This window comes from Ostrea edulis, chromosome 3, assembly GCF_947568905.1.
Source record: "Ostrea edulis chromosome 3, xbOstEdul1.1, whole genome shotgun sequence".
Taxonomy (NCBI): Eukaryota; Metazoa; Mollusca; class Bivalvia; order Ostreida; family Ostreidae; genus Ostrea; species Ostrea edulis.
The window spans coordinates 24,527,757-24,541,293 of NC_079166.1; the positions used below are offsets into that span (position 1 = coordinate 24,527,757).

Genomic DNA, 13,537 nt, shown 5'->3' on the forward strand with positions numbered 1-13,537 from the left:
AGAGCAGAAATGGGTTTCTGTTAAAGTACATCTAAATTAAATGCAAGCAAGTCTTTCTTTTAACCTCATCAGATACTTTAGAATGGAAATCAAAACTACATGTATGCAATTTCACTTTTATTGACATCTGAATCCGAAATTTAGATAATATAATGTCTTCCAGGCTTCGTGACCTTACAAATATTAACAACACTAATCATTAAAAAGAATTTTATGTCCTAGGTGTTCAAATCCCAATATGTTGATTTAATTTGTATCATATAAAAAATCCTCAACTCGAATTTTATTTATTTACGACTATTGATATCTTACGAAGTAAATAAATTAAAAATTTTGATATACAGTTGTATGTTAATTTTCAATATACATATATGTCCATGGGGCCAGATGTAAGAAATGAAAATATGACTCAATTCTGAACATAATCATTATGGCATGAAAGGTGAAGATAACGAAAAGTGATCACTCTCATAACTCCTATAAGCAATAAAAATAAATAGTTGGACAAATACTGACCTCTGGACACAGCAGAGGCAACGATAACGAACAGTGATCAATCTCATGAATCTTACAAGGATGTTACAGAAAAATTAAACCACACGTCTGTTATAGCATGCGATTTTTCTGAATATTTATATATTTATAAATGAAGTTTATACGCTTGTAATAATCTTTTGTCTTCATCCGTTTTGATTTGTAATTTGGTTTATCATTCCTTACACTGTGGAAGTGAAAGAAAACGTGGTATACGGTGCAATTCTACACCATTCAAATGAGTACACATGTGTAATAAGCAGAGACGTATCGTCGTTTTTTGCAAAGTAGAGTAGGGGGCTACTCAAAATTCCTTGCCGAGTAAAAAAAATGAATAAAGAAATGCAAAATAATATAAAAAGGTAACAACAAATCAAGTGTTTTACTCGATTTTCACAATCCTAATGCGTGAGCGGGGTTGAGTGTCTCATCAAACACCCGTGTAAACGTGAGATCATTAACTCGGACGCGATTGCTAACGCGGATATAGTTATGCAGAACTACAATTTGATAGCGAGTACGTTTTAATGTTTTAATTCACAAGATATTAGTATAGTAGTGACAATCTATGATCCTTACACTGTAACCAAAATAAGTTCTTCCCCCAAACGTTGGTGTATATGTAATCCATTTAATCGACATGCTTTCTATTTCCGAAAGTTCTTGCTGTTAAATTGATTATTTTTACAATGGCTCAAATAATTGCAGCAAACATATTTTGATTCTACGAATTTTACATGCATCACCAAAATATGCATGTCTAGAAATGGTTTTTATATCGGAAATTGACAGAATAGAAACGATTGGCAACGCAACGAATTGCTTACAAAGCGATCATATAATGCAAAAAATGCGATCGGAAAACTAAATATAAGCGACGGGTATATAGTCAATATCATTTTGATTGTTTGACTAGACAGATATTTCAAGTCACAAAATAAAATATATGGTGTGGAGGAGGATTGTATTACTGTTTAATTTTTTCCAACACTTACTATCACCCGTAATTCAAAAACTACAACATGACATTGGGATAACTTGCACATCTTCGTCCTATTCAATGCCAATTTTATCATAATATGGAATTATAGGATTGTGTGACGGAGAGTTGTAACACTATTGTTTGGAATTACGAGAAGGGCAAACAAGACAGTCCAGGGGTCTGAAAAGGTGAAGATGTATTTTCTCCATAATAAGAATTTTTTAAATATATTTGCCTCATAAGAATACAAAGACTAGTCAGCAAGAAGCACAACTCGTGCCCATGAACTTTAAAACAGACTGTTTGAAGACCTGAACACCAAAGACGAGAGATATTATATCAATGAGAAACTCCTACATCTTTTCATATCAATTATTAATCAGGCAAAATTTAAAACAACGCGCATATCCTAAAATTGGTCTAAAACATTCCTATATTAACAAAATATGCACGTAAAGCATTAACATAGTAAATTACGTGGTATTCAAAGTAATGGAACATTTCAAATTTTACTTAAAGGTCAAGTTGAACTTAACTAAAGAGTTTGTGTAATCTATGTTAGTGTAATTTTGATAACGAATAGTGCACTATAAATTTTGATTTCAGAAAGCGTCCTTCATATGTCGTTTCGATCTATCCCGGTGAACTAAAAACAAGACACCACAGAATATTCCACATCTGCTTCGTACTAAGATATTTTATTGAGCAAGGAACTTTACGGCAAACTAATTCAACTTCATGACAAATGGGATTATTTCAGTTCCTCATGTCTAAAAAGCAATATTCCATTATCACCTGCATATTGTGTTTATGTCATCTATTTCCATACACAAGAACTTGCTCTCTCCGTATGGCCAGGTTTAAATTGAGGTAGACTTCAGAAACAAAATTATGTTAGAGGGGTTTCAATAGTCTTGTTTAAAGTCAGCATTTTTAAATTTCTATAGCCGTTATAACAACCTAGTTTGCCCATAAAACCTATCATTGGGTCAAATGATTTTTGACGTGTTTCATGCCGATTGTTAGACCGTTCCTTACACACAGCTTTTGACTACGGATTACTCTGTTTACCTGATCAAAATATAGGGCTCACGGTGGGTGTGACCGGTCGACAGGGGATGCTTACTCCTCCTAGGCATCTGATCCCACCTCTGGTGTGTCCAGGGGTCTGTGTTTGCCCAACTCTCCCTTTTGTATTGTTTATAGGAGTTCTGAGATTGATCACTGATCGTTATTTTCACAGTTCATGTATCTGTTTAGATTTCTTTTCGAAAGCTATATCATTCAATGCTTACTCCTCCTAGGCACCGGATCCCACCTCTAGTATATCCAGGGGTCCGTGTTTGCCCAACTCTCTGTTTTGCATTGCTTAGAGGAATTATGAGATTGATCACTTTTCGTTATCTTCACCTTTCATCTAAATGTCGAATTGAAGGTCACAGCAAGAGATTGCTTCTTCTCAGATAGGAGTTTCTGAATAAATTCTGCTTCATGGGAATATATGGAAACCGAAGCCTTAATTATAATAATAATAATAGAACAATATCAATCAAATTAATTCAGGACAAAGTAGATATTATTATTACATTTTTTGGAAATCCACCATGTAAAAAATGAAAAGAAAAAAAACCCAAACGGGATGATTTCAGATTCCCCAATGGCAACTTATCTATGTAGCAATATTCCATTATCACCAGCATATGGAGTTTATACCTTTCAACTGATTTGATACACGCAACTTGATCTGATTGTTAGGCAGTTTTTGGCACACTGATTTTGACTACGGGTGACTCCGTTTACGTGATCAAGATATAGGGTGTGACTAGTCGACTAGTCGACAGGGGATGCTTACTCCTTCTAGGCACCTGCACCCAGGTCTGCTATATCCAGGGATCCGTGTTTGACCAACTCTCTATTTTGTATTCCTTATAGGATCATTCTTAGTTATCTTCATCTTTCATGTATAGAATTTCGTTCGGCTTTGAATGTGGCGTGTCAATGGCCCCTGGTTAGGAATCAGGTTTCCAAAAATTCGTGGGGTATCTCTAGGGTAATGTTAGGAATTAGTGCTGTGATTTCTGGTGTTAGGAGATGTGTAAATAGCGAATTAAACAAAATAGAGGAAAATGTGTTGCCATCCTATCGCTTCGTGAATGTAGCCCACCAGTAGGATTCATGCCTGATTCTCACTTTTTCACTTTCTTGATAGAATTGCTTACTTCTGACACCCATGAGATTGATCATTGTTCGTTATCTAGCTAAACATAACAAAAGTCCTCCAATCCACTCAATATACGCTCGAGATCCACCCACCGTATGCACCATCACGCAACAGACGAAAACGTTTTTCATCTAGACCTTCGCTACCAGGTGTTTTAAATTATTTAGAGGTCATTGAATTTAATTAATATCTTATTTCGCATACCTCATACCTGTGTATTCAGTTTGCTTTACCAATCGCAATTGGGGTGGGGTCCTAACTCGATACTAATATACTGGTAAAGATCAAAAAGATGTAACAATAGATATTTCGTGTTGTTTGGTGATTTTAAAAGTGTTGATTAATCTTGAATTCTCCAACATAATGTAAATTAGGAGTCTCCATTACAGTACAAGGGATGGAGAGTATGCCATTGCGTCGATTGTTTACATGTCAACTCATTATGTAAGTCATCATGTACCTTTATATTTCGAAAAAAAAACAACTATTCCGATCCATTGCATTATTCAGCTACCAGAGCTCAATATATAGAAATTTAAGCATACCAATCCTAAATCAACCGGATGAATATAGAAAATATTAGCAAAATATAGGCCTTCCAATGTTTGTAAATGGAATTCAGATAAAACACAAATTTGTAACTATGACTTTGAAATGGGGATAGATGGGAGCTATAGTTCCTAGTGTAGCGGCTCTACGTGTCTCGGTCCAAGTGATAACTTCCGCATCATTGTAAACACTCGTGAAACAATAAAGTTATACCGTCATAAGTTAAACTTTCAGTTAAAAATATCACACAGAATAGATACAAATGAAATCCTGTAATTTAAAACCGACATGAAACTCACCAACATGTTCCAATTTTAGGATGGCAAGGGTGCTCAGAATCCTTCTATTTTGAGGAATTCCTTCAAGGTGAACCAATTCGTCTTAAAGAAACGCAAATGCAGAGTCGTACCTTGGTTTTGAAAACAAATGAGACACAACTCTATCTGTAAGGAGTCGATGGAAATCGTTTGACCCCTATTGTGTCCAGGTCGGTGCCCTGGTAGGGAGTGGCAGAGGCGAAGCCTCCAGGCGAAAAACCGATTTTTAGGAATATTGGATGTGAAAATTAATCGTTTTCTCCTCACAATTTTGTCAATTCCACCCGTGTCATAATTGAACATTTCATTTCACTTGTTAAGAGGCACAATTAATAGCGTTTAATATATTTGAATTATGCACGAACAACAGACATGTAGTTAGTTGATTTAACTTCATTTTTAACTCTCCAATTCGGCTGTGCTTGGAATCTATCGAGATTAGAGTCTAATCCCTGTGAATAAACAGCAAAACAAGACCGAAAAGTCTATCATCAATCAGCGTAGACCCGGTCCTATGCTTAAGACGTCTCATTGTAGAAAATGATCTTCGCAAGGCAAAAACACTAACTGGCATAGTATGTAGACCTAATTGATACAATGAAGGGTGAAGATAACGAACAGTGATTAATGTCATAAAACCTATAAACAATACCAAAAGGAGTTGCGCAAACACGGACCCCTGGACACACCAAAGGTGGAATCAGGTGCCCAGGAGGAGCGTGCATCCTCTGTCAACCGGTCACAAACGCAGTGAGTACTATACCTTTATTAGATATCCGTAGTCAAAATCAGTGTGCCAAGAACGTCCTAACAATCGGTATAAAATCATTCCTATTCTATTTGTAAAGGACTAAGACCATGTTTAGCTATATCGGCCCTGTGGTGTGTTAAAAAATAAAGCAGAATGAATTGAAATAAAATTGCTATCATTTGATAATATAATCTTTATACCATCGCGACGTGCCAAGATTTCCCCGCCAAAACGTCAGCTTGTGGAATTCTATACAAGACAAAACCGGTATCGGTCTGGTTTTCTGCAGAAATCTCCACTTTTTTCAAATTTAGTCATATAATTCATATAAAACACGACCTTCGATCCAGAAACTGACTGTAGTCTATCAAAATCTATCAATACAAATAAATTTTGCACGAACGATTTTTTGGATCGAAAGGTGTGCTGTTGATGAATATCAACTTTGAATTAAATCGAGAGCAATCCGGAATTATTTATTTTTGTGAGAGTTGTGGGTATTTTATTAAATATGTTGCTTTGAAAAATTAAAACAATATACTTATGTGGAGTCTGCATCATTTCCATGCAGAATACACCCCTATATGGTGTTTTTATCACAAGTTTGTGCAGGAATTCTAAAAGCTATAGAATTTTGATGCGTAAACAAACGAATATGCTGTCCGACAAATCAGACCTTCAATGCTATAGAAAGTTTTTATTTAGACGACACCAACAGAATTACTAAGATCAAAATGAAAAGAATTTATAGAACATGCATTGATACTATTACCGATATATCGAAAGTATAACTTTAACTAGACAAACACCACCAAATGTTTTCCCATAGACTTCCATACAAATTCCAATCACTGTCAATTATTTATTAAGCCAATTTTCAAAAAATCAGTCACCATTCAGCAAAGTTCATCATCTCCCCTTCAAAATTCCACCAAAAAATATATGGCTGGCCGTTGCGTTTTTCCTTCAAATTTTGGCCTGTTTACAACTAGTGTAGATCCGCACTGAATGAAATTGTCCATCCAAATATCACCTCTCCACTCAGATCTTCCCTTATAACTTCTGTATCTTTCTACATATTCTGTTATGTCACCTGTCATTTTTATCACTTATATTTCACTATTAAATTCCATCACAAAGATTTTCTGTTAATGACCAATCAGATCTCCTGTCAACTTTTCTTCTCCGCACAACTTTGGGTGTCCACAATGGCGGCGCCCTGTAGCTAGGCAATTCTGGTGTTTTTCCTATAACCAAATGGAAAACAAAGTGAAAAAGTGGCCAATTTGACATTTTTAGATAACATGCACATAGTACATGTAAAATATGTAACATGAAAAAATTACATGAAAAAACATGTAAATTATGACTATCTATATAATGTAACCCCTCACACATGATGAACTCAACTGTGATATGAAGCTGTGTTGAATGTCAACTTTATAATGACTTTTTACAGTGCTTATTGAAGTAAAAAAATGTAAATAACAGTCTTATTGTCTTATTTTTTATCTTTTCAAGAGGATCTGAGGATTCACATGTAATTTACATATTCAGGGTACATTCTACCCGGTTTTTGAAAAAATGGCCAAAAAATCTTAATTTATCAAGGAAAAATGCTTTCAAAATGCATTTACTTTTCCAATTCAGAATGAATTCACTAAGCTGCTGACAGCCAATTAATAGAAGGTTATCAAAACATATGAGGGGTAATCTGATCTAGTAGTGTTGTTTCTCTGTGACAGTAAAACTGTCACTACCCTCTTTAACTCAGATACATTTTGCAGTGAGGGTTGCTTGCTAATTCCTATCATGATAATAAATTATTACATGATATCACTTAAACTTGACATGATGCTGATAGAGCACTGGAAAAAGCACATCACAAGTGAATTTCACTTCAGACAGAATATTCCTAGCAGAATTATACATGTATGTCAGTTTTCAAAGATGGGGAAATTCAAAAAAGGGAATAATTATGGTTTTAAGCCAAAATATGTGCCTCACAACAAGGGGAAATTACATGAAAAAAAGAAAACTCACCTGCACCATTCACGAGAGTTGACAGGGAAACCCTACAACTGGTGACGCATCCACCCTCTCTGTGCGAGGAGCAGGAAATGATGCTCAGGCCTGGGTGCCACCGACTGCTTCAGCCAAGACCCCTGAAAAAGGAAGGAAACCATGAGACTTTAAATCAGGCTGAATCCTCAGGGTAACGATTACAATTCTTCTAACTTTCTTAAATTATGAAACAAAACCTCTTTGAGTCGAAAATATTTTTTTCTAATTCTCAGAATAGGCCCACATATGGCCAAATTGGCTGAAATAAGGGGTATCCCTAAGATCCTGTAAATTTAATTAGCTTAATTAATTTTATAATTAATAAACTCTCTAAAGTATAGCAACATTACAATAATTGTTCATTCATATGAAGAGAAAGTTACAAAAAACAGTTGTTAGGGACTGTGATGAGCCTCTTGACTCAACTTTGAGAACAAGTATAGTCAAAGGGAAGTAACTCTAATTTCTGAAAATGAACTTGCCTGGTTAGGAAGTAATCAGGTACATAACTGATTTCGGCAGGTGTGAAAATGACTCCTACAGACTGCTGCATCTGGAAAAGACATGTGGCATGTTCAACGCAGAGTTCAAAGAACATGGGCGGGCCAATCCAGGCTGTGATGGTGACCTAACCTGGGACTTGGACTCTGAAGAGAGGCGTGGCCTGGGCACTAGGTTACGGCTTAAATGTAACACCTGCACCTACGTGTCCAAAATGTATAGCCTCTATGTCGAAGTAGAATCCGGTTCCAGGGGAAGGAAAGCAGCAGCAATAAACTATGGCCTACAAATAGGTCTCAGTCAAATCCCCATTGGCAGTTCTTCTCTTCGTAAAATCCTCATGTCAACCAACACCCCACCTCCAGCCGAGTCTTCTCTACAAAAAACAAGCAACACCATTATGCAAAAAGTAATCACCTTAAACAAGTCTGATATGAAAAAAAAATGTAAGAAATTAGTTGATATTAATAAATTGAGGGGGCCAAAAGTCCAAAAACCATAGGAATTCAGTGCGACGGGATGTATAATAACGCCCTATATTCTGGGGTAGGGGAAACCCCCTTCCAGCCAGCTATTCAAAACCACCATCTAAATATGCTAAATGAAATGAAATTTACATGTAAAATACATATAATTACATAAAATGCACCAGGGCATGTGTGACTTGCTGCACACCCCCTGCAACTGGCAGTGAATCCTCTCCTGGTTGATAGAGTGGGACTCCACTACCAAATGCTGGGGGTTCACACACAGCTTGGTATGGCAAAGGTGGCTACTTTCTACATTGTCACGTGGAAACTGACTCCGAGTCAGTTTCCACTCTGCCATAAGGGCAACTCTGTGGGCCTTTTCCACCTTTCTTCCCTCCTCTGGCCAGTAGACAGTTTGTAGCCCATAGCCAGAGGGGGAAATCCTACCCCTCCAAATGATGCAGGTGCCCCCTTGGGGGCCCCGTACACTTTTACGATTTACTTTTTCTTTCAAATTATCAAAAATGCATCCATTTTATTGTAAAACTGACAAATGGCGCTAAAAATGCACTACTTTCTTACACTTACCTCATAAACTGGTTCTCGCTACCTCAGTATAGGACAAACACCACCAAATGTTTTCCCATAGACTTCCATACAAATTCCAATCACTGTCAATTATTTATTAAGCCAATTTTCAAAAAATCAGTCACCATTCAGCAAAGTTCATCATCTCCCCTTCAAAATTCCACCAAAAAATATATGGCTGGCCGTTGCGTTTTTCCTTCAAATTTTGGCCTGTTTACAACTAGTGTAGATCCGCACTGAATGAAATTGTCCATCCAAATATCACCTCTCCACTCAGATCTTCCCTTATAACTTCTGTATCTTTCTACATATTCTGTTATGTCACCTGTCATTTTTATCACTTATATTTCACTATTAAATTCCATCACAAAGATTTTCTGTTAATGACCAATCAGATCTCCTGTCAACTTTTCTTCTCCGCACAACTTTGGGTGTCCACAATGGCGGCGCCCTGTAGCTAGCCAATTCTGGTGTTTTTCCAACTAGGGCAAGTAAATGTATAAAGGATTTTTGACCAAGTGACGTCATACACGCCGTGGCTGAGTGGTAGAGAGCCCGTCCTTCAAGCAGGAGATCCGGTTTCAATTCCTACCCGTGTCAATATTTTTTTTAAATCATACTGTTAACTACATTTTTCTTGGCATTATTGAAAAATTAATTTCTTTCAAGACACTGAAGATGAAATTATACCTGAATACAAATAAAAATCAATAGGCCTATGCAATCACAGAACACCAAGAAAATATGCAAGGATTACAGATTACATTTTTTAAAATTCATTGAAAAAACCCAACCAAAATACTTTATTTTCGGACTTGATTTTATTTCAAAGTATGAACCAGCAAAAGATAATGGAAAGGAAAGTTTTTTCAATGCATCTAATGTACAGAAGAAAAGTCAGAAAAAATGTGAATCCATTAGCTGTTCGTCATTTCCTGCAGAGTAAGAACTTTCTTGTTGAAACCACCACATGATATATTGTGTAGCAAGTGTAGACATGTGTGTCAGTAAATTCACATCCAACAAAATTGTCACCACCAATCTCGGCCACTTCCTGAGACAAAGTCTCTACAGACAATTTCAATACCTCTCGACAGAACCAGGCCTGTGGTAATGGTAATTAAATGACAGCCAGTTTCAATGTAATGCGGGTGTAATGGACCATTTTTGCATTACAAGTAATGGTAATGTAATGCATACTGTACTGCACATTATTTTTCATTACATTTACACTACTTCAAATATTTGATGATATTTTGAAGATTTAGAATAATTCATTTTATTAGTGAGATTGACTGAAGCATTTGAAACATTGATGACAATCAAATGCAATGAATAACTTAATAGATATGTTTCCTAACATTGCTGAATATTTTGTGTACTTATGTTAATGTATAATTAAAAATCATAATACAGACATAATTTTTCTGCCATTTCTTTAATATCTGACAGTATGTTATGTAAATGTGTAATGTAAATTCACTCTCAAGTAATGTAATACATTATATTTCAAAATAGGAGTAATGGTAAAGTGAAATTAAGGGTAAACTTCAGAGTCGACATGTTTCTTCCAAGCAATATAGTCTTGTTTGGATCCAGTTTTTCAAGTTCTGATATAACTGCCTAATTCTGTACAATGTAGGTGTCAATCTGGTCCCCCTATTGTGGGAATCTGGTTCCACATAACTGCTGTATAATCTGGTACCTTGCTATTCACAGGCACAACAAGGAAGCTATGTATGAATCTGATGGCAGTGATGATAGCATTATATGGATTCTTGTCAATCTGATTCATGTCACCCTTGCCATCAATTTTTGCTGTACATATTATATCATCCTGAAATTCAAATTACTCCAGTATTATATCATTATCAAAACTATATCATAAATGAAAGGTGAAGATAACAAACAGTGATCAATTTCATAACTCCTACAAGCAATACAAAATAGATAGTTGGGCAAACACGAACCCCTGTATTATGATATTCATATAAAAGTTGTACTTTCATGCCCTCGTGTATTTTCATTGATATAAAATTCAGAAAAATTACATTTATGTATTCGGTGGGAGATTGACATGTCTTCAACTAAACAATAGAGGACAGTTTAGCTACATGTACATTTCTGCATAAATAATTATATACACAAACATTTCATTTGAATTTGATCCCCCATCTAATAATTTTTGTTGTAGCTAATGTTGATATATTATCTTACTTCACAATTATCAGCAAATTCACAAAATATTTTTATGTTTCATACTCTTTCTTGTGGGAGATGTATGGAAAAATTTAATATTCAATAATATAAAGGAGATAAAAAATATCTGCTTAAATCATGGTAGTACCCATGAAATTCAACATTCTCTGAGTGATTCTATATCTAATCCCAATGCAGGCATGTAAGTTGTAATTGTTGAAATTAAGTTTGACATGTTTTACAATTTATCTTGAAATATGGCACATTTAAATTATAAAACCAAACTGTTCTTATGATTTTCCTGGCTTAATGGTGCTTTTAAGTATTTAAAAATTATTGAATGTAAAAATCATTCTGACTTTTCTAATCCATGTTTCCGCGTACGGCCAAAATATATATATATATGTTAATTGGTTTCCACTTTCCCAACCTACCCTAATTAAAAATTTCTGTTGACCCTAACACATTTTTTTCTATTCTCACAGATTTTGCAAATGTCATCACTACAACAAAAATATATTTATTGACTTATGAAGTTATTTATTATGCACTAATACCAGACAGATTCCAAAACACAGAAACAGTTTTTGTTTACAGTAAATTGAAGAAATTTATCGATTCATCATATAACTTTTATTTGATTACTAAATAATCACTAAATTAAGTTTAAACATAGTAGAATACTAGAATACCAAATCATTCGAAAATTATTCAACCTATAACCCCCCACAGGCCTACATGTTACCCCAGAGACATATACCATTATGGAAATATACATCTATATACAATTATATGTCTCTTTAACCTATACAAATACTTTTTAGACCATACAATGATACATGGAAAGTTCAAAGTGTAAAGTGAGTCAAACATCATGTAAGAAAATTCAAATAGACCCGAGAAGGTCATACACTTGGAATTGAAAATGGCATGATCCTGAAACAGCTGATTTTTCTGATCAGCTGATATACATACAATTTTAAATCTTAACAATATATAATTATAATAGATAAACAATAAATATATGTTGACAACAGTTAACAGATTTGTTGTGGGATTTCCAACAGCCCAATGCGTGAATATTATGAGTTTATGTCAACACACCACATGCGCACCATACTATTCGTTCCATGCGACTTGTTTATCATTTTTAAGAGCAATTGGTACACCTATTTGGTTATACAGTTTAACGAGTAGAGGTGAAGTATATTCATATTTCTGAAACTTACGTTGAAATGCGATGAGTACATCCTCTGCAACTTCCACGAACAGCGCAAACAGGCTAACGGCGCGGTGTGTGAAAATGGCCGAATGAAGGAGATTGAAAAATATGGTGTGCCATTCGGGCTATAAGTAAAATAACCTTATTGCGTATTGGGAGAGAAAATTTCTTTTTCAAGATCTTATTATATATTAAACCACTCATTGCATAATTATGTTTTACAATACGTTACCACTTCTAATAATATATAGCGACGTTGTATGACGCAATCTTAAAAAGTAGAGCAAATTATAGGATTTATACTAGTAATGTAAACCTAAAAATAGTGTTCTTTCACGAACTCTACGTATAAAAACCAGTACATTATAGGACAAGAACATGTTAGAGGATATTTCTAACAAAAAATTATTCACTTTGGACGTTAGGCCGAATTTTGATAAACATGGTCTTAGTCCTTTATTAGAATGTTTGTTACTATTTCAAGACTTATTTTCCCTTTTCCTTTTCTTCAAAAAATATGATTATTTTGTTTATTTATCTTTGATCCCGAACTTTATTTTTGACTTTGATTCCGAACTTTATTAAAACTTTAACTTCCATGCATAACTACTAAACGTGTACGTCACTAATTGAAAATAATTTCTGTGATCTTATAATGGTAGATAATTATCTTTTCAATGCATGGTATTTCATAGCAACATGGCTGAGTGTTTGAGTCACATACAACATTACAACATTTGTTTTAATGAGAGGGGATGTCTTTTTTTTTATCTTTTATTTAATTCAATATCAACAAATATATAAATCATTCATCAACATTATTTCAATGTTCTACATATTCAAATATATGTTATATATCAATGAATTTGTAGTGCAATATATAATACAATTTTATGCAATAGAGAGGGGGTGTCGTTGCAAAATAACTAGAGAGAAAGTTATCTCATTGCCACAATGGAATGGAATCTACGCCTGTAAGTGACACTAAATATCTAGTTCGGCATTGTACCCATAGTCTAACCAAGGAATGTGGTGTCTGAACTGACGTCCGAGAATGTATCGTTATTTTTACTACGGATAACTCCGTTTACCTGATCTTGATATAGAGCTCACGGCGGGTTGACCGGTCAATAGGGGAT

The 13,537-nt window shown here is 34.9% G+C and overlaps 2 long non-coding RNA genes across 3 annotated transcripts; both read right to left on the reverse strand.

Moving 5' to 3' along the window:
• Window positions 1–6,036: 6,036 nt before the first annotated feature.
• On the reverse strand, window positions 6,037–7,522 carry LOC130052511 (uncharacterized). Its single transcript, XR_008800857.1, has 2 exons — window positions 7,398–7,522; window positions 6,037–6,601 (listed from the first exon to the last, which is right to left on the reverse strand). It is a non-coding gene; the product is annotated as an uncharacterized LOC130052511 (long non-coding RNA).
• A 374-nt stretch (window positions 7,523–7,896) lies between these two features.
• LOC130052505 (uncharacterized) lies at window positions 7,897–12,722 on the reverse strand. 2 transcript variants are annotated; one of them, XR_008800851.1, is made up of 3 exons: window positions 12,406–12,721; window positions 8,978–10,814; window positions 7,897–8,295 (listed from the first exon to the last, which is right to left on the reverse strand). It is a non-coding gene; the product is annotated as an uncharacterized LOC130052505 (long non-coding RNA). The 2 variants fall into 2 exon arrangements; XR_008800850.1 differs by lacking the exon at window positions 7,897–8,295 and having other exon boundaries at window positions 9,779–10,814; window positions 12,406–12,722.
• Window positions 12,723–13,537: the final 815 nt, after the last annotated feature.